At 36.5% G+C, this 23,468-nt stretch overlaps 1 protein-coding gene and 1 long non-coding RNA gene across 4 annotated transcripts in view; both read left to right on the plus strand.

Annotated features, from left to right (window-relative positions):
• Positions 1-849: 849 nt before the first annotated feature.
• On the plus strand, positions 850-21,202 carry LOC149045834 (uncharacterized). 3 transcript variants are annotated; one of them, XR_016186848.1, is made up of 6 exons: positions 850-1,538; positions 9,317-9,431; positions 15,723-15,777; positions 17,605-17,746; positions 18,920-19,129; positions 20,394-21,202. It is a non-coding gene; the product is annotated as an uncharacterized LOC149045834 (long non-coding RNA). The 3 variants fall into 3 exon arrangements; XR_016186847.1 differs by lacking the exon at positions 850-1,538 and adding an exon at positions 9,134-9,210; XR_016186849.1 differs by lacking the exons at positions 850-1,538; positions 9,317-9,431; positions 15,723-15,777 and adding an exon at positions 17,177-17,313 and having other exon boundaries at positions 18,921-19,129.
• Positions 21,203-22,415: 1,213 nt separating this feature from the next.
• Positions 22,416-23,468, plus strand: part of LOC149045835 (uncharacterized) — a 46,944-nt gene continuing 45,891 nt past the window's right edge. Inside the window, exon 1 of the mRNA XM_089207214.1 lies at positions 22,416-22,988. The gene's annotated coding sequence lies outside the window, so the exon portion shown is untranslated. The remainder of the gene's footprint in view (positions 22,989-23,468) is intronic.

A 23,468-nucleotide genomic window follows, 5' to 3' on the forward strand; every position in this document is an offset into this window, starting at 1 on the left:
CGGCATCCTTAATCCCCACGGATTCAACGAGCGCTTTTCATCCAATTAATTTATTCCAGTTTTCTCGTCACCATTTTCCCACCAATAGCGTCGCTCCGCTTTCTGCATAGAAACCCACACACAACCCACAATTCCCCCAATCGCTCTGACGAGGGGCTAACGCTCGAAATGTCAGTATTTTTACCCTTTACGGTGGCCAATTTACGTTTTCAACTCAGTTGTTAACACTAAATTACCTGCTATTGTTAAAATAAGATGCGTTACATTGTAAAACTTAGCAGCATGTGCGTCCTCTATGGACCCGCTCCCGCAAGTTCAACTACTTAAATATTCGTTGTCGGTCACCAGGTGGATCTGACTGAGTAAACGTCTCAGTTTCTTATCCTGGTCGTCGCTCCTCTTATTACAGACATTATAATACTAACCGCCTTTTCATTTTTTCCCTTTCATCACGAAAGCATAGCACTTATCATATTTCCCTTTTTTTTGACTGTCTGATTGGTTATTTCAACTCCATATTTTGCATAAAGTGTTTTCCCTGGGGACTCCATGCAAATGAATAACCAAATACTTTGGATATTGAGATTCTAGTCTAAATATTATTCTTACTTGATCAACTATCAATCCTGTATGAATAGCCACAAGGTTAAAGTTGCTCAAAAACCTTTTCAGACTTAAGGGCATGTTTTCGCCAAACCTAAGAATCCTGTCACTAAAGAACAACGAACCAACGCTATTTATACTATTTCGTGCAATGACTGTGATCACGAGTTTACAGGACAGATCAAACGTCAGTTTGGTACACGTTTGAAAGAGCATCAAAAAGCGCCTTTTAAATCGTGATGATGGCGGCTTACTACCTGACACTTATTAACACCTCGTCAGAAAAAGGGCAGCTACTTAGTAAGCATATAAAAGGACCTCTTGTTGCAACGATTAGATCATCCCTGATGAAGGCACTAGACAGGAGTATCGAAACGTTGGGTTTATGAATTGTAACATCTTGGTTACATTTATAAAATTTTTTAAACCAGAGTAGCATCAAACCATGTTTTGATTGTCCATCTGGTTGCCTTTTGAACTTTAATATAAACTTTATAACACTTCTCGCCTTCTCATTTTTTCCCTTTTGTCACAAAAACAAAACATTCAGCGTGGGATGTCATGTTTTCCTTTTTTTGAATGTCTGATTGGCTATCTCTACTCCATACTTTGCACAATGTATTTCACTGGCGACTTCCCATGCAATTGAGTAATCAAATTGGATCATGATTGTAAATCAGTTTTGAGATTCTAGTCGAAACATTATTGTTAATCGATCATACATCAAACCTTCTCAGAACATAAACTTTATTGAAAATAAATTTGCCAAGCAAATGGTATCATTATCAGAAACACCGAGCAGTCACGCATCTCAATTTCACAATCTCTTGGAGATTTCTCACGAAAATTTGAATGTTTACTTAGTGCCAGTTGTGGTGTTAAAACAAAATGCTTTGGGAAGAGCTCCCCATTCTGGTCACTTAACTTCTTCCAAAGTAAGTTTTAGTTGAGAAAGATTATTTCAATCTCGCAATAGACAGACAAGGCATGTAATAAAGTAGCCGTAAGCGTAAAATTTTATAGATTTTAACCATTCGTCGCATAAAAAGTTAACCGTAAGTATTTTCTCTATCAAGAGGAACAGAATGAAATTAATTGTTAGCCGTGAATTGGCCAAAGTTTTAACCGTTAGCCGTAAAAGCAATCACTTTAATGAGACCTTCATACTCCAGATGTACAATAAGGATTTTGCACGATCTGAGATATCGTTTCAGTAACATTAACTTCTTACTAACCGAGCATAAGTGCCCTACCGAGGAATTCTGGTTAGATTTATTGACAGTACAGACCGAGCACAGCGAGGTCTTTACTGTCAGTAAAGAGGGCCAATATTCCCAAGTACGACTGGAGTAAGCGTGGGTGGCACATTTCGTTAGTGGTTTATTTCATGGCACTCAGACCAAACTTGCTTATTTTAAATTTGTTGCCTTTTGCGACCTAAAAGACATGGCCTATGACCGGAGACGGTCCGTATGGCAGAGTATGGACCAAGTAAGAAACAGTCAGAATTCTCGGATTTACCTCAAGACTACCTCGCCATATAATACATCATAACCAAAAACCTTGACTCAAACGATAGTAGCGACCTAACAGTAGGAAGAAAACTCGGCAACGAAACTTTTTAGAAGGAATGGGCTGATAATAATAATTTTCGAAAGTTCTTCGCAAGTGAATGAATCAAATTCAAGAATTTACTGAAGCAAGCAGCATTAAAACAGTCACAGAGGAAAATAAGAGGAACAAACAAGTCACGACTTAGTCTTTTTCAAACAAAACATTTTTATTTTTTAAAATAAATGAAAAATTATAAAATTAAAGTTAAAAGTTGAAATTGAAAAATTAGAATTAAAAAATATCCCCTTTTTGCTTCGGATTCAATACTGATTTAGGTTCAGAATCTTCGATTTTGAATTTTTGACTAAGTAAAAAAATTAAAAAATTAAAATTGAAAAATGAAACTTTAAAATATCATATTTGCTTCATATTCAATTCTTATTTAAATTAAGGTTAACCGATTTTGTATTTTGACTCAGTGAAAAATGAGTCAAATTGAAAATTAAAATTTGATCCTCCTTTCAAAACACCAAACAGCAGGTGTTATCTGAGGCCCAGAATTTCACTTATTTTTGCTTACGGCCCTCTGATAAGGCCTAACCCGATTGTTCTCGGCAACTTTTGGGCAACATTTGGCGTTGGGAGAAATTTTTGTGGCTCTATCAACCTCAAGTAATTTTCGCCTTTCTGAGCAATTTTTCAGCCACTTTCAGGTTTAGAGCAGATATCAAGCACGATAAAGTCAACGTTTCCTAAAAAAAAAAAGTCGACCTATGCAATTTCGTACGTTTCGCCGGCCTATTGTCCAACATTAGAACGGGTAATCGACAAAGATGGCAAGATAGCTGTCTTTCCATGAACAGATATGGATGTTTAGAAAGAATATAGCTTTTAATAAACGTCTATGTGAACATATTTGGGAGGTCCCTATTCAAATGCGGCCTAGTTCACCCGGCTTTGAACCGAGAGAAGGGAGTTCGAATCTCCCAAAAACCTTCACGTTTAAAATATACATATACCTTAGAAATTGCTCCAGTATATTTTGTTTATTTGCTGTTCATTTGCTGCTTAGTTGACCATATTATTTGCATCTCGCACTATGATTGTATTTTCATCTTTTTGTCACATCTTACACATACGTAATCTTTTTTAGCCATTTCTTATGATTTCTTTTGATTCATTATCTTTTCATCATTTGTCAATCCTTTTGATACATCACTCGATTTAATGATGTCACAATTAGTTGGTATATTATCTTTTCCAATTCACTTGAATTCATACTTACAATTATCCTTGCTCGAAGTTCCTGTTTTGCATTTATTCAAAGGCTCACAGACCATCTTTATGATACCTGCATTAATTTTAAGATGCTGTTGCACAGCATATATAGGGAATAATACATGGGCGCGCAGATATGGAATTTCTCTTCGAGTGTTTAACTCGATAGCTCACGAGTGAGCGCAGTCTAGTTGAAAACAAGAAGAGAAATTCCATATCTACAAGCGACCATGTATTATTTTTTTATCATATAAACACAATAGCCAATCAAATAAGCCACTTCATTAATGAATGAAAATAAATGAATCGACAATCCTCGAATAACAATCGTAGAGCGCGTTGACGCTGACTCTTAAGTTAGAAAAATTCGTTGAATCATGATTACAAGAACAACAATGGTCGTAATTTTCAATTTACAAAACTCTCACTCATTGACTTTGTCCTTACCGACAGAAGAAGTCTTTCAAGTAAACGGCCAAAATCGGCCAGTGGCAAATCTTCTAGTTGTCGATTTTCATTCTCACCAGAGAGATATGCTAACATCAAAGCCACTGAATACGCAACTTTCGGTTTTTCTTTTAGTATATTGGTTTTCTTCCCCTTCTAGGAAAGTTTGAACCTAATTGTCTGTCAGAAATACGGATTTTTTAGTGTTTTAGTCGCCATAATCCGAGAAAGCTCTGGCAAACAACTTGTATTGAGAATCGTAAAGGCTTTGCCATTCATTCATCAACCTGACCAAGTGGCGCCAAAGGCGAGTGACGTGTAAGCAGCTGATTAGCTATATCAACATACGTGAAAAAATACGATTTTTTTTCACGTGAGTTGTTATGGCTTTTCTCAGGGCCGGAAATTCTTGTATAACACTGCGGTTTATGTGATAAAAAGTGTTATAATATGAAGTTTCATTGTTGGTTAATGACCTTCACACATCTCTTATACGTATGATTATTTTTTGTAAATTTATAACCACGATCTTTGGCTGACTTTTTATAATTCTGTTGTCGAATCATTCGTTATATATTACATATTCTGTTATCTTTTTTTATTATTTATATGATCATTTAATTTTTCTTTTGTTATAACAGCATTAAAACATTCCCAAACAAAACGATGAACATAATACGTTTTTTGATATTTACTTCCATATTTACTCACCATGCATCCCAAATAGCCACTTGACCAATCATTACCAATGAGAGGTATTTCTTAACAATATTTATTATTTGCTCATTTTGATTTGCTGATATAAATTATAAACCGGGTGATTATTATAAACGCATTCATCTATTACAATTTTACTTATTATAATATAGTAATATAATATTTCTTTATATCTTTATCAAGGTTTAAAGAAATGTTATGGAAGATGAATATGAAAAATATCATCTCAACTAATTATATAGATATGAATAAATCAGTTCTCAAGAAATTATCCAAATCACAACTTGTCAAGTTGCTTTTAAAGCAGAATGTATAACCAGCTCCTAAAATCATAATCGCAGATGATAAACCAGTTTCTACAACAAGAGCATGAGACCAATCCCAAAACAACGAAAGAGTGATAAACAAATGGTGTAGGAGTATGAAGATAATATCATCCTTCCACCAACTGAATTCAAAGATGGTTGCAAACCATCCCAAAACCAAGGAAAAAGAAGGTGATTGTAGATAAACCAGTTCCAACACCAAGAACAAAAATAGGGCAAACAAATAAAGCTCTAAAAGGATACACCAAATCGTTTGAGGTCGATTAAAAACAATTAGATGAAATGAAAGGCTTTAAATTTGTTGAAATCTTGAGAATGGTATTTAATAAGTTCGAAGGGGACGTCACAATCACTAAAACAGCTTATTTCAAAAGTAAAACCAAGACGGTTATTAATGAAAATGATATTAATCTGGATTTATTAGATTCAAGCCAAGAGATTAAAAACAAGATCCCTGGTTGGATATCTGAAGGTTCTGGTTGGACTATTAATTCAATCGATAATCATTATCTCAACATTATTAAATACTTCCCCCTAACAGGATTGTCTTATATTAAACTACCGTCAGAACTTAGAAATTTCGGTAAAGGATTGATAAACCTCTAAAGTGAAGATGATCAATGTTTTCGATGGTGCCATATCAGACATTTAAATCCACAAGAGAATATCCTCACAAGATTAAAAAAACTAACAAGCAATATATTGAAAAGTTGGATACCTCAGGCGGTACATTTCCACTATCTGTAAAGCACAACAACACTACTGTAAAAAAAAACCCAACAACATTAATATAAATGTCACGCAAAAGAGTATCAGTTCCAAAAATATTATTAAAATATACATCTAGCTCGAAGCCAACTTATGTGTCATCAAAAATTTTTAATGAGGGTCTAGTAGCTGCTCGTAAGATCAAAGAATCAGTCACTTTAAAAACGCTGGCATATGTATGCATGCGTATTTTTGATCTTTCCTAGACGTTAACGTAAGATTCTCGTTGTAATTGTATTATATAGAAGTTTGGTGATAGAGCAAAATTATTATTCACAGACACAGTCTCCCTGACATAAGAAATTAAAACTGAAAACGTTTATCAAGATTTTTGGAATGATGAGAATAAATTTGACAATAGCAACTATCCTGAAAATTCCATATTTTGATAAAACAAACAAATCAAAGTGCTCTGTGAGCAAACTCGTGAATTGACAGATGACTTACATGATTTTTTTAATTATGTTTAACGTTATCTGGTTTAAGGCATTTTGTGGTTGATTGTCATGTTTAGAGTACGAGCAGTAGTTCAGTGTTCGCTAATGTAGCAAAGAAACAAAGAAACGTTGAGATTATCATGCTATTACATTTGACAAGGGTGGATGATTTCATGTGTTTTAAACATATATAATTTTTGTTTCTGGTTCAAAAGAAAAGGTTGGAAGTAAATGTGGGTGAAAAGTGAAATTTACTGTCTATCATTGTAAATGTTGGAAAATCAAGGCAGTACTGTTTTAATGAAAACATTAAAGATTCCCTCTTTATCAAATAAGACAAAAGGGAGCGAGTTTTGAGTGATATAACTAAGCCTAGACTGCCCCCAAGATGGAATTTCATTTCAGGCCTATTTATCAATTTTGTGGTGTATAACTTTTGCATTTTAGTACGTAATATTTCTTTTGAATCTTCAAATTTTCTTGAAACTTAAAAGAAAATTATTCTTTAAAAACTCACTGAAAATCGGTAGCCAGAATTATTTGTTTAGGTGTTATTTGATTTTCGTGTTAACCTGTAATTTATTCAGTCGCCGGCGCCTTTTGTTGCTTCACACAGAAAAAACACACGATACGAAATGTAATGATCGATTTTGTTCCCAATGTCACGCCATAACAGAAAAAGCTTTTGAACGCCTGTAGGCTCTGAGCGCTTCGGAGTAAGTAATATTTTTAATGAATCTTCGGATTGTTTTCAAGTTCAAGGATTGTAAATTACAATTTTATGAAAAACGAAAGTTGTTCTCTTATTTCAGTCTGAATCCTCGCACGCCTGCCAGTCGCTGGCACCGCTTGTTGAAACTAAAACGAAAAAAATAAACTCTTTTAAAATTATCATTGGCTTCTTTTCCACCCCACTACTATTCTTAGCAACAAAGGTCGCCATTTCGTTTGTTTATTACTCGCCAAAAACTATCAAATGCACTCAAAAGCCTAAAATCAAAAAAAAGTTTACAAGAATCGACCAATCGAGGGAGCGAGCGAGCGAGTGCCTTTCTCCACATCATATCTACGACTCGCTCTTGCGCATGCACGCAATTCACAAGTTAAAAAGTTACAGGCAAGTTCAAAGACGATACTTCTAGTATAGCAATTACTCATTTCGACGGCTTTAGATCAAAAATGTACTCTTGTAAAAAAGATAATGAGAAAAGTGATAGCAGCTAAAGGAAGAAAAAAATCGTCATAAAAAAGACAGTTAAAATTTATTATTCAATGACAAACAAATGCATCATAAAATGCAAACCATTACGAGCAACAATCATCAACTTGGAAGTTATGAACTAAATAAATTGTCACTCAGCTGCTTTGATGATAAGTGATATATTCGTGAAGATGGTATAAGATCTTATGCTTGTGGACATTACAAAATACAAAACTAAAATAAGAAAAACAATAATGTTACACTAAAGCTGTGGAAAAATGACAACTTCCGCAAACACCGTCCATTTCGTAATGATGAAGAGATTTGGATGGGTTTCGACATCTTCAGTCTGAAGACAAACCTAATCGACAAACTTAATTGACAAACTCTACGGACAAACTTTATCGACAAAATTTACTGGTAACCTTTAATTTCTTTAAAAATCAGCTTTTCATCAGCACCTCACGCTGACCCGTAATGAGTGCAACCCCCCTGGTTTCCGTTTCATACACTGCGCCGAACTTTTATTTCAAATTGCCTTAACTACATTGGACTTTTTTCTGTTGTCACGCAAAAAAGGATTCGCCACTTTGCTTAGCGTTATTGTAATAACATAGATATTAAGTTTTTTTTCATCTTTTAAAATAGGTAATAGGTTTGGTATGAAAGACACTATCCCTCTTGGGCTCCCTACGCGTGAGGTTCACAAGTTTTTATATGTGAGCTGTAATGCCCACTATTTCGGCGAAACCTCTCGGCATTTATCGTATATGAGCACTTGGTCAGTGACCTCTCACAGTTTCAGACATTTACCAAATTTTCAACAATGTTGCACTCTCTGTTCTGATGAGTGTTTTAGCATCTTAGATCACGCTTCCACAATTCCCCCACTTAAAATCAAAGAAACTATCCACATTTAATGGGAGCAACCTACACTCAATCATCAACTTTATCATGTTAATTTAAAACTTTGTTGTTAGTGCATAAATTTTGTTGTTTCTATTGTTTGTTTTGTCCAATGAGCATTTTGTTATACACTAAAGATTGTTTAAATAAGAACCAAGGATGACAGAAGAATTGTCGAAACATGTTTTTATAAAATTTCCTATATTTTCTTAAATTCTTTTAATATAAATTTGTAAAGATTACATGATCTCACGAGACTTTCACATGACCTGAGAACAATAGTAATCTGGTGACCCATTTCTTCGGGAAAGGACCTGTGTCATTACATCATTGACTTTCCTGTTTTCTGGGAATGTCATGCAATGGAAAAATGATGTGAGATGTAGCGCTAGTCTCCAATGGTATTCCAACACTTTGATTTTATGAAATGATTCCATCATATGACTCCATTAAATAATTCCATCAAATGATTTCGTTATATAATTTCATCAAATGATTTCGTTTAATAATTTCCATAATATGGAAAGTAGTATAGAGAGTTGGCGTTTTTTTACACGAAACTTGGTGATCTCGTATTGCCAATTCCTATACTACTGAGGAACGCGCGTGCCCAAACAGGTCACGAGAATATAACACGTATGATATATTTCACGGATTTTTGTGAATTAAAAATCACCACTACCAGACAAAAATAATTACCCTTTGCATCACTAGTAGATTTGGAATCACTGGGAAAAGTCGGCGGTGAAGAAGTCTTGTAATAAATGTTCACAACTGTTCTTAATTGTTCTTCTCATTTGCAATCAGTGACGAATCATTAACACATAGTGACTGGGTTATACAAATGTTTTATCTAATTTCCGTCATGAACTTTCGACACGTCCAGGCAAGACATTACATTACATAGACATTTTGTCCAGGCAGGACAGACGTTTTAAATCTCTGTTACAAGTTTCTTATCAAACTCTATCGAGTGAGTTTATGTGAAATCTGTTGTATGAAATTCTGCACTGTTTTAACTCAGTTGGTCAATTTAAATACTTTGCAAAACTTTTTACTTGTTTTTCCTCTTATTTTAGGGTTTCAGAAGCAGTGACGTTGTCGACGCCAGCTTCTTTTTCGTCCGTCGTTAACGTTTCACAATTATCTGAGCGAAGACTGCATTAATTGATGAAGTTTCAATACTAAATTCAGGTATGTCAAAGTAGCCCGATTCAACAGAAGTTCGTGTGGAAAAAACATGAAATCAAGGTTGACGTAATTTTTCATACGCATTAGATTTTTGTTCTATTCATTTATTTATTTATTTATTTTTGGTGCGCCTAGTGCAGTTTAAATAAGATACACACGAGTAATTCAGCTTTTAAGACCGAGGAAATCTGTGAAAAAAAATAATCCACGAAAGCCTCGAGCTCTGGTCTTGTCTCGTTACTAATTTTTGTATTAAAGTTCGGATATAACGTTCGCTGTAATTGGTTTGAAGAGCGTGCTCTATCAGAGTAAAAAGCATAGAGAGCTGAGCTAAAGCTGTCACGCCATCTGCCCAATTGTACTTTGTCCGACCTTTTCGGGGACCTCTCTTTAACTTTTTTTCGTCGATTGAAAGTGAAATTTCGGAACAAGCGAGCCGGCAAGTAGCAAGGGAAGAACTGAAAAAAGGTTCGAGCAGAGAAAGCAGATACGAAAATCCTCAAAGAGAAAAGGAAATGGACATGCCGAAGGTTTTCACGCTCAGTTAGATTGCCAGGTTGCGTCGGGTAATAAAACTCAAACAGAGCTAACACTCGTTTAGTCTAGATAGTATTGTGTTCAAGAACAAAACGGAACAAAGCGAGAAAGATAAAAAACATAATCAAACTGGCAAATCTTTTGAAATTCATGCTAATCATGAGTTGGGTTTTGTTTGACAGCGGCAGGGTTTTGTTTGTTTCTTTAATTTGATTGTGCAATGGATCATTCATTGCTTGCTTATACTCATCTACTGGTAAACATTAACAGTAGCGCCACATTTTTGTCTCTCTGAGGCGCATTGTAGCAAAGATCTTGCGCTGGCACTCTTCCGCTTTAATCGCGCTCACAGACTCTACATTAAGAAAATAATCATCTGAATCGTCGGACAATTCGTCTACTCCGTGAACTTGTTTGCTTTTTGCAGGCTTTCTGCACACCTACGATCCCGGGAAGTGGTTTACGGAGAACCACAATCTTAACGGTGTTTCGGCCAAGCTACACATAACTCTCACTTTCTTGCGTGAATCTTTAGGCAGAACTTGCATTTGATATGAGCATTTGATATGAGGAGGATCCGAGTCGCGCTGTCCCGAGCCGGAGCCTTTATTACGTGGGACTTTGCTTCACCACGAGCTGTCAGTGTTACTTCGCCAGTGTTACTTCGCTGAGGGCTTCGCGACGTATTAACAGCACTCATTTTATCACGTGCTCTTTCTTTAAATTGCTTCGATGTTTCATTTGTTCGACAAATATTGATGCATTTATCTAGAGTCAATTTGGGCTCAGCAATCAGTTTATTTCGGGTTATTAATCCTAGGACTATGCAATCTCTCAAGAGATTATCTGTCAGTTCTCCGTAGCTATTTGTCTTCGCCGAAGAGCGTGGCGAGGTCGAATGGATATCAAATGACTCACCTCGTTGTTGGTCACGTTTATTGAACACATACCGTTCGTACGTTTCGTTCGTCTCCCCTCCACAGTATTCTTCTGGCAGCTGCAGTACTACATCGATATCTTCTTACTCTTCTTCAGTCGCAAACGTCCAATACATCAGGCTCGATACACGTTAGCAACGCGGCTACTCGAAGTTGTTTGCTTTGTGTATTTAGTCTAAAAGCTGTCTCATAATTTACCCATAGGCGTTTGAACTTTTTCCAGTTGGCTTGTGATACTCTCCAAAGGTATCTTAACTCGAAATAGAAATAATCAGATGTGAATTCGCTTCAGCCTTTGGATCGGCAATCAGGAAATAGAATATGAGAATAATTCACCATTACTCAGGTCAAATTTCTTATCAATCGTTACATTTCAGAATTAAATTACGGTTTTATTCACTTCTCCCAAAAATTTTATATGATGCGCAGTTCGTCATCATTATTCGTGTTTAAATATCCTCTTCAAGCACGCAAAAAAGACGCACACAGAGAAGAATTATTTGTGTTCCTCTGCAAAGTCGAAAAGAAACTTTATGTACAATTGATACGCATAACCTTGAAACGCTAGTTTAAATAAAGTGTTTTAGTTTAAACTCTCTGGGAAACGGAACTACTTCTTTAAGACTTGCAAAAACATAAACAATGTCAAAGCATACTTTCCCTTTCCAGACTTTTTTTTTTGTACACGGTAAAATTAAGCGACACTTAATATTTACCCTAAGTTTTTTCAGCTGAGTCTCGCTTAGGACTCGCCGATTTCTTAAAAAGTTCATATTTGTTCTTACATGGACAGTGTCTCCTATACTGATCTTTTTTTTTGTTGTTGTTCACGGTAAAATTAAGCGACACTGATATTTACCCTGAGTTTTTTCAGCTGAGTTTCGCTTAGGACTCGCAGAGTTCTTAAAAAGTTCATATTTGTTCTTACATGGACAGTGTCTCCTACACTGATCCATGAGTCTGCAAAATTCTCAAGTTCAATGAGGCAAATACCAACAAAGTCTCGAAAGTCAGTTGATCGCTATCATGCGAACCTTTCAGAGGAAGCAACCATTTGACCAGATATGCCTCAAAGTTCGCTCGAAAGACATCGTTCGCAAGCTAATATCAGTGAATATGTGAATACGTTCAGAAGTACCGTCAATACCTATTTAAGCGATATATTCGGCCCGTGGCTCTTGCTTGACTAAAAACACGTGTATGGAGCCCGTCAACGCTTTTGTAGAGGAAATCGTCTGTAGTTTAAACTCTGATTATTGGCTATTCCAAAGTACGAGTTCAGCACGAATTCGTTTTTAATTTTCCAGGAAAATAAAACTAATTTTATCAGAAAGTAATGTAGGTCTTAAAGGGCCACTCTCCACCACGATAATGCAGTGGTGTGCGAAGACTGCTTTAAATGATGAAGTTTAGATATTCAATTCAGATATGTCAAAGTAGCCACGACTCAACAAAAATTCGTGTTGAGAAAACATGAAAACATGAAATCAAGCTTAACGTCATTTCTCTTATCAGTAGTTTTTCTCTTATTTTTTTGCACAGAGCTACTAGTGCAGTTTGAATTAGATAAACACGTTTAATTCAGCTTTTAAGGACCTTTATTTAACTACGTGTTACACAAAATAATTGATTGAAAATCTGGCTTTTGCAATAAGAAGTGTAGTTCTTCTCGACCTTCAAAGGATTTTACGGGGAAATGATTTAGCACGATTTAATAAAATTTTAAGTTGGATAAAATTCGCCGATTCGACATTGCCGTCAATTAGCCAAAAATGTACACGTACATACGCAAACTCAACTGTTTTACATTTTACGTCCAATCTACAGCTTCTTTAACATAATATCTCCTCACCTTCCATGTTGCTCTTTTAAAGAAGAAATTGTTGTAACGTTCACATTAAAGCAAAATAACTCGGCAGGATAGTCAATGCTTTCTGAAAAAAGCGTATTTCAGGGGTTTTTGATTTGAGGTTTCTCTATTCCTATTTCGTTGAAAAGGAATAAGAGATCTTTGCTTAAATATTTGTTTTCAAACGAACGGCGTATGAATGTCAGCGGAATGTTGCTAGTCTTGAGCATGCGGATTAACGCTAATTAATTCAAAATGAGGTCTACCGAAAGTGACCACTCCGTAAAAATAGGAACAAGACTTTTGCACTACGTTTGCAACGCCTTTGTCCTCACTTTCACATTTAAGCGACAACTTGTGCGGCTCCTCACTTTTTCGCTGCCATCTAAAGCATAAGCCTTATAAAATTTTTTTCCCGCGGCCCCTTGATCGTTTATTACGTAAACGTCGTGAATATAACTTACGGTGAAAACCTTATATCCCTTAGACCCGACGTCCTTTTTTCCGCAGCCTTCCAGGTGCTTTTGAATTTTTCGGTAGTAAACTTCGGAAGAAAACTCAAATTTTTCGTCGAAACCAAGCGATTTTCATCACTGGATACTAGCGTCATTTTGAACGCCATATTTTTTTACCCATCAGAGCGCGAAGAGGGTTGATTGGGAATATAACATTCGGTTAAAAACTTATATCCGTTAGATCAGATGTCCCTTTTTCTGCAGCCCTCCAGGTGCTTTTGAATTTTGAATCGGTGGTAAACTTCGGAGGAATTTTCGGTAATAAACTTCGGAAGAATTTCCGGTAATAAACTTCGGAAGAACTTTCGGTAGTAAACTTCGGAAGGAAACTCAAATTTTTCGTCCAAACTTAGCGATTTTCATCACCGAAGATACTAGCGCCAATTTGGAACGACATATTCGATACGCAACAGACCACGCGACTAGAGCCATTGCGAACAACGCTTCTTCGAGAACTGAATTTAGCTCTGGTTAATGATATATTTTGGCCATGAATTCCACCCGCTGTAAGTTGTGCAGGAAGAGTTCCATTCGACTGGAGAGGAAAGATAGAAAACACATCATCGACAAGCATTTCCACCTTACAAATGTTGATGGGATTTCTTCATTTTATCGAGATATTTCTTTACGGATGGTCTTCAAAACATTCAAAGCCAAGCTTAGGGATGGCATTCTGGAGGAAGGAGATCATCATCTATCGAGAAATATGATTTATTACTGCCCCTTTGATTTTGTGGTGGGCTCCTCTCCAACTCGACGTGGACGACGTAGGACTCGTTATGTGAGAGTGGCCTGCACCCGCTCAATATGTCCTTATTGTGATCATAATGTGATCAAGGTAAAAACGATTTTTCCAGATGGACAGCGCAAACCGATCTCTCATTGAGAACGAAACTTATGGAGCGAAAATCCAAGGCTCCGGCAAAAATATATGAAGAACGATCTATTATTATTAATAGTAGTCATGAAGTGGAAAAGCAGTCAGAATGAGTAAAACTTGTTACTAGTACGAGTACAAATAGTTTCCCTAATCTTAAGGGTCGAATGGATGTAAATTTTGATTATAAAACGTACATGCATTGGTCTTCTTCATATGAATTTGACGTTCCTATTAGGATTTGTTACTCAGCAATGCGGGAGATGCTCTCCATGAAGCAAATGTAGGAATCATCCACAACATAACATTTTAGCAAAAAGCTGCGAAGATCAGTTAAATCTGAGCAGTTTTTGAATGCGTTTTTCTCACACTGTTTGAAAGATACAATATGGTGTGATCATTAACTTAACTGATAGCTTCTCAGAATTTATATTTCCATATCTCCTTTATTCCAAATTAAGCTTTCCTAGCAATGTTGGAAAGTAGACATTCTAGAAATAAAGAACAAAATCATGTTTTGCTAGTCCACCAGTCTTTTTACGTAAGCTAATCCTATGAAGGAAGGTTGGGGAGAAAAAGTACTTTTGAAAATGGATAACGGAGAATAATCAGACTAAAACTTTCGGAACAAAAAGACGGATAAATTTCTAACTGAATCAGAGTACCGTAGTATAAGTGACATGTTTCATCTCGACGTATTCCGAAGACATTTTGCAAAACTTGCACAGTCAAAAATACTTCTAAGAGAACTGACTTGTAACAGAAAATGTGATTATGTCATTTCTTCAAATGGAGTTTGTAGACCAATTCCAGTAACATTTTCTAAATTCAGTTGGGCAAAGGTTCGAACAGAAAAACTCCCCATTCAAGATATTATGATAAAGTTATGTAAAAAAAAATACATTTCTAGGCGAGTAAGTAGACTTGTTTCAACTCTCTCCCAATTGCTTCACTTCTGGAAGCCACTGCAACTGATTAGTATCCTTCTTTGAGGGATCCCTAAGTGGAAAAGAAGGGTGTCGAGGCTTCCTTTGAAGTCTAAAAAATAAGGTTTCAAAGACTTGTTTTGTCTCGCTAAGCTTTAGACAAAAAGTTTTTACTGAAAGCAAAATCAGTTAATTTGCACGATGACGGCTGATCGAGAAAAAACGATTGCTGATGGGTGGTATTCCCACATAAAGTTTCAAATCTTTCAAATCACTGTGAGGCTATTCCTCACAGTTAAGGGTTAAATTCCCCATGCATTGCTTTCAATTTGAAAACAAACTTTAGGCAATAAAAATTATGCAAATTCCATCACAATACTGTAAAGCAACTTGACAATCTAAAAGTCTAAAACTCAACGATTTATTACAGGTCACTACCATAAATAAAAGCCAGAGTTATTATTCTGAGAATTATCTTCTGCATTTCATTATTTTTAAAATTGTGTATAATATGTAATTTTTATCATGTCTTTACTTGTACCGAGTGGTTTACTGGGCTTGTAAGAGACCACTTAGAGTGTGATCTTTGTGGGAAGTGGTTAAATGCTCTATTTTTGATGTAGTTTGATTGTTTGTATATGTTTTTTTGCAGTAACCTGCAAATGAATTAAGCGGGAAGATGTTGCATAGAGGAATCGAATCTTATGGTGAGATTTTGCTTTGCCAGTGTATGGGGCCATTAGATTAGCAAGGAGTAAGGGAGTCTTGTTTCATTTTTTAAGAATCAGGTAGTACTTAGCGTTTTAATTTTTCTTTCATGTTTAAAACTATATATGATTGGATTTACACAAACAAGCTCGATATATTGCAAGGTTGACAGTCAAGTTCATGCATTGATAGGGCTCAGTTAGTGGTTAGGGTTAGAGGCATACCCCGCCATCAAGCCAGACTTGCTGATAAAAATGCGAAGCGCTTAACGTTAAGGGTAGTGCCCTGCATGCAGCACAGCCACTAACCTATCCAAGGATGGGTTGCAAATGGCTCTGTGTGGAAAGCTCTAGGGGGTGGGGAGGGTATTTATGGGACCCCTTGTCTAACTGACAGTTTTCTTTGAGGCTGGATTGGGCTTGTGGTTGAGTGTCAAAAGCATGCCTTTGAGGGAGAGGGAGCTTCATCGACATTGCAAAAACCTGATGTCCAGGTTTTCACCTTAAGGCGGGCATCGCCATAGTGACTCTGCCTACGCTTTAAATGAAAAGTCTTTTCGTTACTGCATTACTCATTCGGCTAACTGAATAGAAAATTCGTGAAAGATTTGACAGATTACACTGACCGACGTGCCGTCGGTGTTGATGATTATTTGACGTTTGCCAGTAAACGCGGATAATTCTATTTCTGTAAACAGAATAATTACTATTGGTCAGTTTGTTGCAGCAAATCTGTAAAAACAGCTCATTAAGATTGGTCTGATGAAGGTAGAAATTCTCTCAACAAAGCATAAGGATGGAGTATGCATTCAAGTAAGGAGTAATTGTCGGGAACGTCACAGGCGTTTCAAGGGCTGATAGGATGGGGTTTGCAATATTCCTAAATTATTGTCGAGACTCACTGAAATCAGGGGGTACTCAAGACAGTTACACGGCAGCTATGAAAATTTGTGCAGTCATCTTTTTGTATTATCTCGCCTTTGATGCTGATGCTAATAAGAGAAAGAAAGTTTGCAAATAAATAATGGGCAAGTTGTCAGATCTTGAGGACTTAATAATAAAGAAATAGGACTGCTAAACAGTGGGTAGGTTTTACAAGATTGTTTCTATCGTTTACATTAAATTTTCGTCATGGCTTTCAGGTAGTCCGAAGGTTTGGAATTTCGGTTGGATAAAAATTGATCGCTAAAATAATAGTTTGGAATATCTGCATTTATCTACTTTTTATCACAACTCAATTTCTCTTCTGAAATACAACAATCTTTTCCAGAACACAACGAAATTTTATGTTACACAAAAGCAAACTAAAACGAACCAAAATTAAGTGAAACACAACAAAATTTTCAAAGTACTGGTGACTAAGCCTGTCGCTGAAAGCGAGCGGAACCTGGGACCAGCTCTAGCTACATACTGCCAATTAAGGCGCCATATTTGTACTGTTTATGTTTAGGAGTTGAGCTAAAACTGCTTCTTCAAGTTCAATAAGCGATCATCCAGAAGAAGAAAGTATAATTTCATATTAGTTTTCAAAAGGATGTACGTATTAAGTTATCACTGAATTTTTAGCGAAGTGTCGTTGCATCATGACGTGTGTACGAACACTGAAAAATACAATTTGTAGGTTGAGGCATTTTAACTTTAAGGCGAAGATTGCCATATTTTGACAAGGACGTTGTCCAGGAACAAATTATGAATGAGCTTAGTGGCCCAGGATTTCCAATACGTTGTTGTATTGATGGATGGGGTCGAAAATAATGTGGCTAACAGTCGCAAGGTTGAACAACCATCCAGAAATTATTTTCAATTTTTATTTGAATTGTGTTGCAGGGTTAGAAGGCTGTTCTGTGAAACTGAGGACTGACTTTGGAACAGAAAATGGTGTAATGGCAGCTATGCAATGTAAATTTCAACAAGATGCAGAAGCACACAAGTATGGATCATCTCTGGTGAACCAAAGGATTGAGGGCTGGTGGGTATTTCACTGTGGAAACAGTTATTTTAAAGCAAGTAGAAAGCCGTTCGAGCATGAAAGAAGTGCTTGAGTGCTCAAGCTGCCTCTCAAGTGCTTTACAACCGAACAGAACACCGTCAAGGCTTCTCTATTTGTGATATAATAAAGAATCCATTTACCCTTTAACTCCCTTGAGTGACCAAGGCAGAATTTCTCCTTACAATGTCAGTACAATATCAACCAGACAAGTGATGAGAATTAAAAAACTATCAATTTGGGGATAATTAGTTGATCCAATAATCAATTCTGTGAACCAACATAAGAATTGTATGGTTGACTATAAGAAAAATTACAAATTTGATCTGGGAGTTAAAGGGTTAAATTCCCCATGCATTGCTTTCAATTTGAAAACAAACTTTAGGCGATAAAAATTATGACTAGACTTTAAAGGGGATGTAGTCTTTTTTTTTAGTTTTGATACTAAATTTGTCTTCCCTCTAATTTTGCCTACTCCAGTTTGTTTCATGTGCCTCTTTTGAGTCAGTTTTTGTTTTGTTTGGAGGAGATCACATCAACCCATCCTAGATATAATGCAGTTGGTCAAAATGCTTTCCTAGTGTTAATACAGTTAAGATATTGTGGCACTGTATATGGCACTTTTTATAAACAAGGATGTCCTCTGAGGTCTTCTTAAGTTCATGGCTCAGCCTTTTGTGACTTTGAGACAAGAGTGACTCTTAAATGTTGTGCACATTTCAATTGAGTATTTAAAGTAATCACAAAAGACAATCACGATGACTAAATAATAACTCTAAATGAAAACACTTCATAAAGTCTTCTTTTCAAAGAGCAGGAAGGCTTGAGTGATTAAACTTCTACACCCTAACATCATAATTTACATTTCCATACTGTTCTATATATACAAGAATAATCTGTTTGACTATTAAGAGCTTCTTCAGTTGGTGATTATTTCCTTTACCCTTGTGATCTTCCTGTTTGATTCAGGGTTAATATTGTAGGGAGAAATTAGATGCTGGTCAGCTCTAAGTGGTTAAAGGGTTGTCACAATTGGGTTAAGTATAACATCTGACCAGGTGAGAAATTGGTGTGAGTTTGCTGGACCACTGATAGAGCAAAGTGAAGTGATATCAATGCAGTGAATATTAAGTTTCGAATTTCCTTATCTTGCAAGACACCATGTGTTGCCTGACATTCCAAATAACTACTGCACAGGAGTCAACAGACAGGACACACTGATGCTCTCTTCTCAGTGGCAGCCCAAGGAAGGCCTATACCCTGACGTTAGGCAATGAAGATATGTACTGTTCTATGAATAGGGAAGTGTTTGGAAACTGCGTTGGTGGAGGATGGATGCTGGTCATGAAGATCGATGGCAAACAGGTAATGAAAACACAATGAGGGCTTCAAAATACCACTAACTAATAGGATGTTCTATCTTTATCACCCAGGAAGGGGGGATGGGATGTTTTTGGTTGTGTCAAATAAAATTTGCCTGATTCTCTTTTCTTCTCCCCTCCCCCCAAGGGCTCTGTAATATTGTAATAACCCCCCCCTGCTCACTGGCAGTCATTTTTCTAAAGTTTTCCCTCTCTTCTATGTTATACTCTGAACCCTTTTCTGTTACCACTGAAAACTGTGTGATTCTTTCCAAAATCTTTTGCCACCCCAATCCCCCAGGAGATAAAAAATGAGTGGTTCCTTATGGGGTTGCTGTTTTTAAGTTTTTGATATTCTTTTTAAATTTGCTCACCCCTGTGCTGGATTGTTTATTTGGACCCAACATATTGATCACCTCCCAGTTGGCTTGTTAGCTCAGTTGGTAGAGTGCTGCACCAGTATCGCAGAGGTCATGGGTTAAAATCCTGTAGGGGTCTGAATTTTTTCCAGGTCCTATTTTTAACTACTAGTTCAGTAGTGTTCTTCGCTGCGAGGATCTCTTCAATTTGTTTCTTCACTGCAGTGCAAATATATGAATCTCATATAATTATCTAAAATCATTATTACCCACTCCTGTTTGTTTCACAGTGCCCAGTTAGATATGCTGCAGTTAATCAAAATGCTTTCCTAGTCTCAATACAGCAAAGATATTGTGGCACTTTATGTGGCACTTTTTATAAACAAGAATGTCTTCTGAAATTTTTTCTAAGTTCATGGCTCAGCCTTTTGTGACATTGAGATAAGAGTGACGTAAGCAGCACGCATTTCAATTGAGTATTTAAAGTAATCACAATTAAGGACAATCATGATGACTAAATAATAACTTTAAATGAAAACAAAAAGAAAGCCCACCTTTCAAAGAGCAGGAAGGCTTGAGTGATTAACCTTCTACAGCCAAACATCATAATGTACTTTCTCCATACTATTCTATATATACAACAATAATTTGTTTGGCAATTGAGAGCTTCTTCAGTCGGTGATTATCTCCTTTACCCTTATGATCTTCCTGTTTGATTCATGGTTGATAGTGTAGGGAGAAATTAGATACTGGTCAGCTCTTAGTGGTTAAAGGGTTGTCACCATTGGGTTAATTAAGTGTAGCATCTGACCAGGTGAGAAATTGGTGACTTTGCTGAACCACCGATAGAGCAAAGTGAAGCGATACTAATGCAATGGATGCTAAGTTGAAAATTTCTTTATCTCGCAGGACACCTTCAGTTAGGATTCAAACGCCTGGTCTTCCAGGTCTTCTGTCTCTCCTGAAAACGGAGTCACCAGATTGGATCACTTAGAGACCCTGTTACCAACCTACTGGAGCACATCCTTTACCAAAATCTGCCTTACCATGAAGGTTGATAGACTAGGAAACTGGTAATAAGTCGTGGACACTTTAACATTTAAAAGGGTTTTGAAGATAATTAAATTCCTCTTTACAAAAAAATAGGCTTTTACATGTTAACATAGGCAGCCAATGGGTAACTCTCAGATAGAATTGATTGCTGGGGTGATGGGTGAATAGTCAGAATTCACATTTTGGCTATCATTTGACCTGCACCATTCCTTTAACTTCACTTTTGCCATAAAAGTGTGCAATTTTTATGGCAGATTTTTAACGTAACATTTGTATGAATGTGCTGCAGGTTGTGAATAAGTTTCACACTGCATTCCTCCTTGTTCTTTTCAAATAATATGCTATTGGATTGCAGTTGAATCCCCACAAAATTGCAAATGAATGACTGGCTGGTTGGCTATCAGTTTACAGGGTCCTTTTAAATAACATCTGACTTTTGTTGTCAAGTCATATTCTCAATTTCATAGTCAGTGTAGTCTTTTATACAAGTCTACCTAATATTTTCAAGAGATGTGACCATCTTGTTTCTGCTGCTGACAATGAGCAAAACCTGTAGTATATTTGTTGCCTTTTATGTCACACTTTCTTAGAGAGATCTAGGTACAATTTGAATTTGTTTAATTCTTAACTTTTTTAATTATTAAAAGATGCTTGGATGCTTTGTAGTGATTGTGCCATTTATATATTGTACTGTAATGGACAGGTGTCATTCTGTCCTTATTATCAGCTCAGTAAATAGTTGGAAATGATAGGAATTCAGATTCTTTGTCCATTTATATACTTGATGCAAAAGTTATTATCTTGTTAACATTTTCATTCATATCTGGTTCTTGCAATTGAGTATCTGCAGCAGTAATAGCTAGGTTCACTAAACAACTGATGGGACACAACTCTAAAGAAATAGTCACCTGCACCACCAACATCTAATATTCTCTAGCCATGTTGAGCTAATGGAGATTGTAAAATTAATCAAGATGGTTTGGATTATTTCCCTGAGTGACAGGTTTCGGGTTTAACTCGATATCTCCTGAAGTAAGTAACTTTGCCCTTGAAACAAAATACTTGTGATTTCGTTTCTTATACTTTATTGAACAATATTGAACAACATGTACAAACTCATCATGAAAAATAACTGATACTTCACATGTCTTTTTATGCTTTGCAGTTCTTGTTTTGAAAACATAAACACAATCAAATGAAAAATACAACCTTGGACCTTATGCACGAGTGATTGCAACTGGTTAACTTCTTTACGGTCTGGTTTTAAGATAATTACGGTAATCAAGCCATGAAATCGTTTTCAACGCTGACGAATGTGGCAAACTTTGCACAATACGAGACCTTACATATCTCTTAATCGCTATACTCTTGTTTAATAAGTTCAGAATTTTCTTCCACGGTAATCTCGATGGTTCACTATCACGACAGACGCTTTGCTAATACGATTGGTCTTTAACCTATTTCTTCGTTCCTGTATGATTTCTGTCACCATCAGATCAGTCTTCTGAATGTGGTTCGTTCTGCTTGGCCACAAGAGTGTTTTGCTCGGATATTACGGAATGATCAGTTGTGTTACCCATGTTTCTAATAGCTTTGTTTAACCCTATGTTTGATTTACACTTTAGCTGATACGAGTGCTCATAGGTTCCCTTGTGAGTTCGATCAAAGTTTCGCTTGTAAGATTTGAGGGGTCAAACACTCTTCGCATTCAGTGTCTACACAACTTACTACCATGTGCTTACTACGACGAGTGTTAGTCGAAATTTTCTCGAAGGAAAATCGAATTCTATTTCAACGTCGCGGTAAGTGCTTCGGAAAGTCGACAGACGCGTCCCAGTATTATCTCGGAAAGTCGATAGCAATTGGTCTGGCGTTGACATATCGACTTGTTTACATCTGAGTGAGTGACAAATTTGCATATTTTGACCCCTGATAACGGTCGTTTCTACGCTTCGCGTATCCACAACTAAAAATAAAGTGGGTCAAGGAATCAAAATTACGCTTCTCTTTGTTTTGTAGTTAATCAAAGGAAGATCTGTCTTTCTTGAGAGATTTATCACTTGTACTCTCACAAGTGTCGGTCGTCACCGAAGCGTTGCATTGGATTTGTTGATAGGTTCGTGACGCGCGTACAGAAATATGATAGGTGATTTGGGTTGATTGATTGTGAGATCGGAGTAACTCGTGAGTAGGATAGTGAAAATGGTGTACATCAAACCAGTGTTATTGTTTGTCGGGAGATCATTTACGACATGGCCATTAACTCACTTCTCCTTTAACCGTTCATCAACAGATTGTCTGGCAGATGACAATTTTGAATAACTTCAAGTGTTAAAGTGAGGGCTAGACACGAAAGCTAAAATTACAGGAAGTGAATAGCAGACCGTGACAAAAGCGACCACTTATCATTTTATTGCCAGCGGAATTTTTGGGGGATCACATGGTTTTCAGGTGAACAGTGAGGGGCTCTGTAAGTCACGAACAGACTTTAAGAGGCGCTGTAGAAAATCGAGTGTTTTTATTTTTTTTTTTCCCATTCACCCCTATTCCCTTCTTTAGAACCTCGCCACGCATGCTACATTCACCAGATAGGGGTCAATCATTCAAATTCAATTGGTAGAAGCAGGAAAAATGTATGTAACCTGATATTCCATTTGTATGTGCTTGACTGTCGTGCAGCTTTAAAAGGAACTTGTTGTTCTGCTTAGTGTCAAACTGTTATACTTCAAATTCTGTTGTATATACCAAGGGCAATCATGAAGTGGAATACCTCTTGTTGATCGCGTGAATACGGCTAGCAAATCCCACGACCTACTAAAGATTTCTATTTAGTTTGTATTTCATCGATGTTTTTTAGTGTGGATGAAAGACATCAACGATTAAAAAAAAAGTATTCATTTTCGAACAAAAACGCAATGGTTGGTGAGTCTC

The sequence above is a fragment of the Pocillopora damicornis genome, chromosome 5 (assembly GCF_964200805.1).
Source record: "Pocillopora damicornis chromosome 5, jaPocDami1.2, whole genome shotgun sequence".
Taxonomy (NCBI): domain Eukaryota; kingdom Metazoa; phylum Cnidaria; class Anthozoa; order Scleractinia; family Pocilloporidae; genus Pocillopora; species Pocillopora damicornis.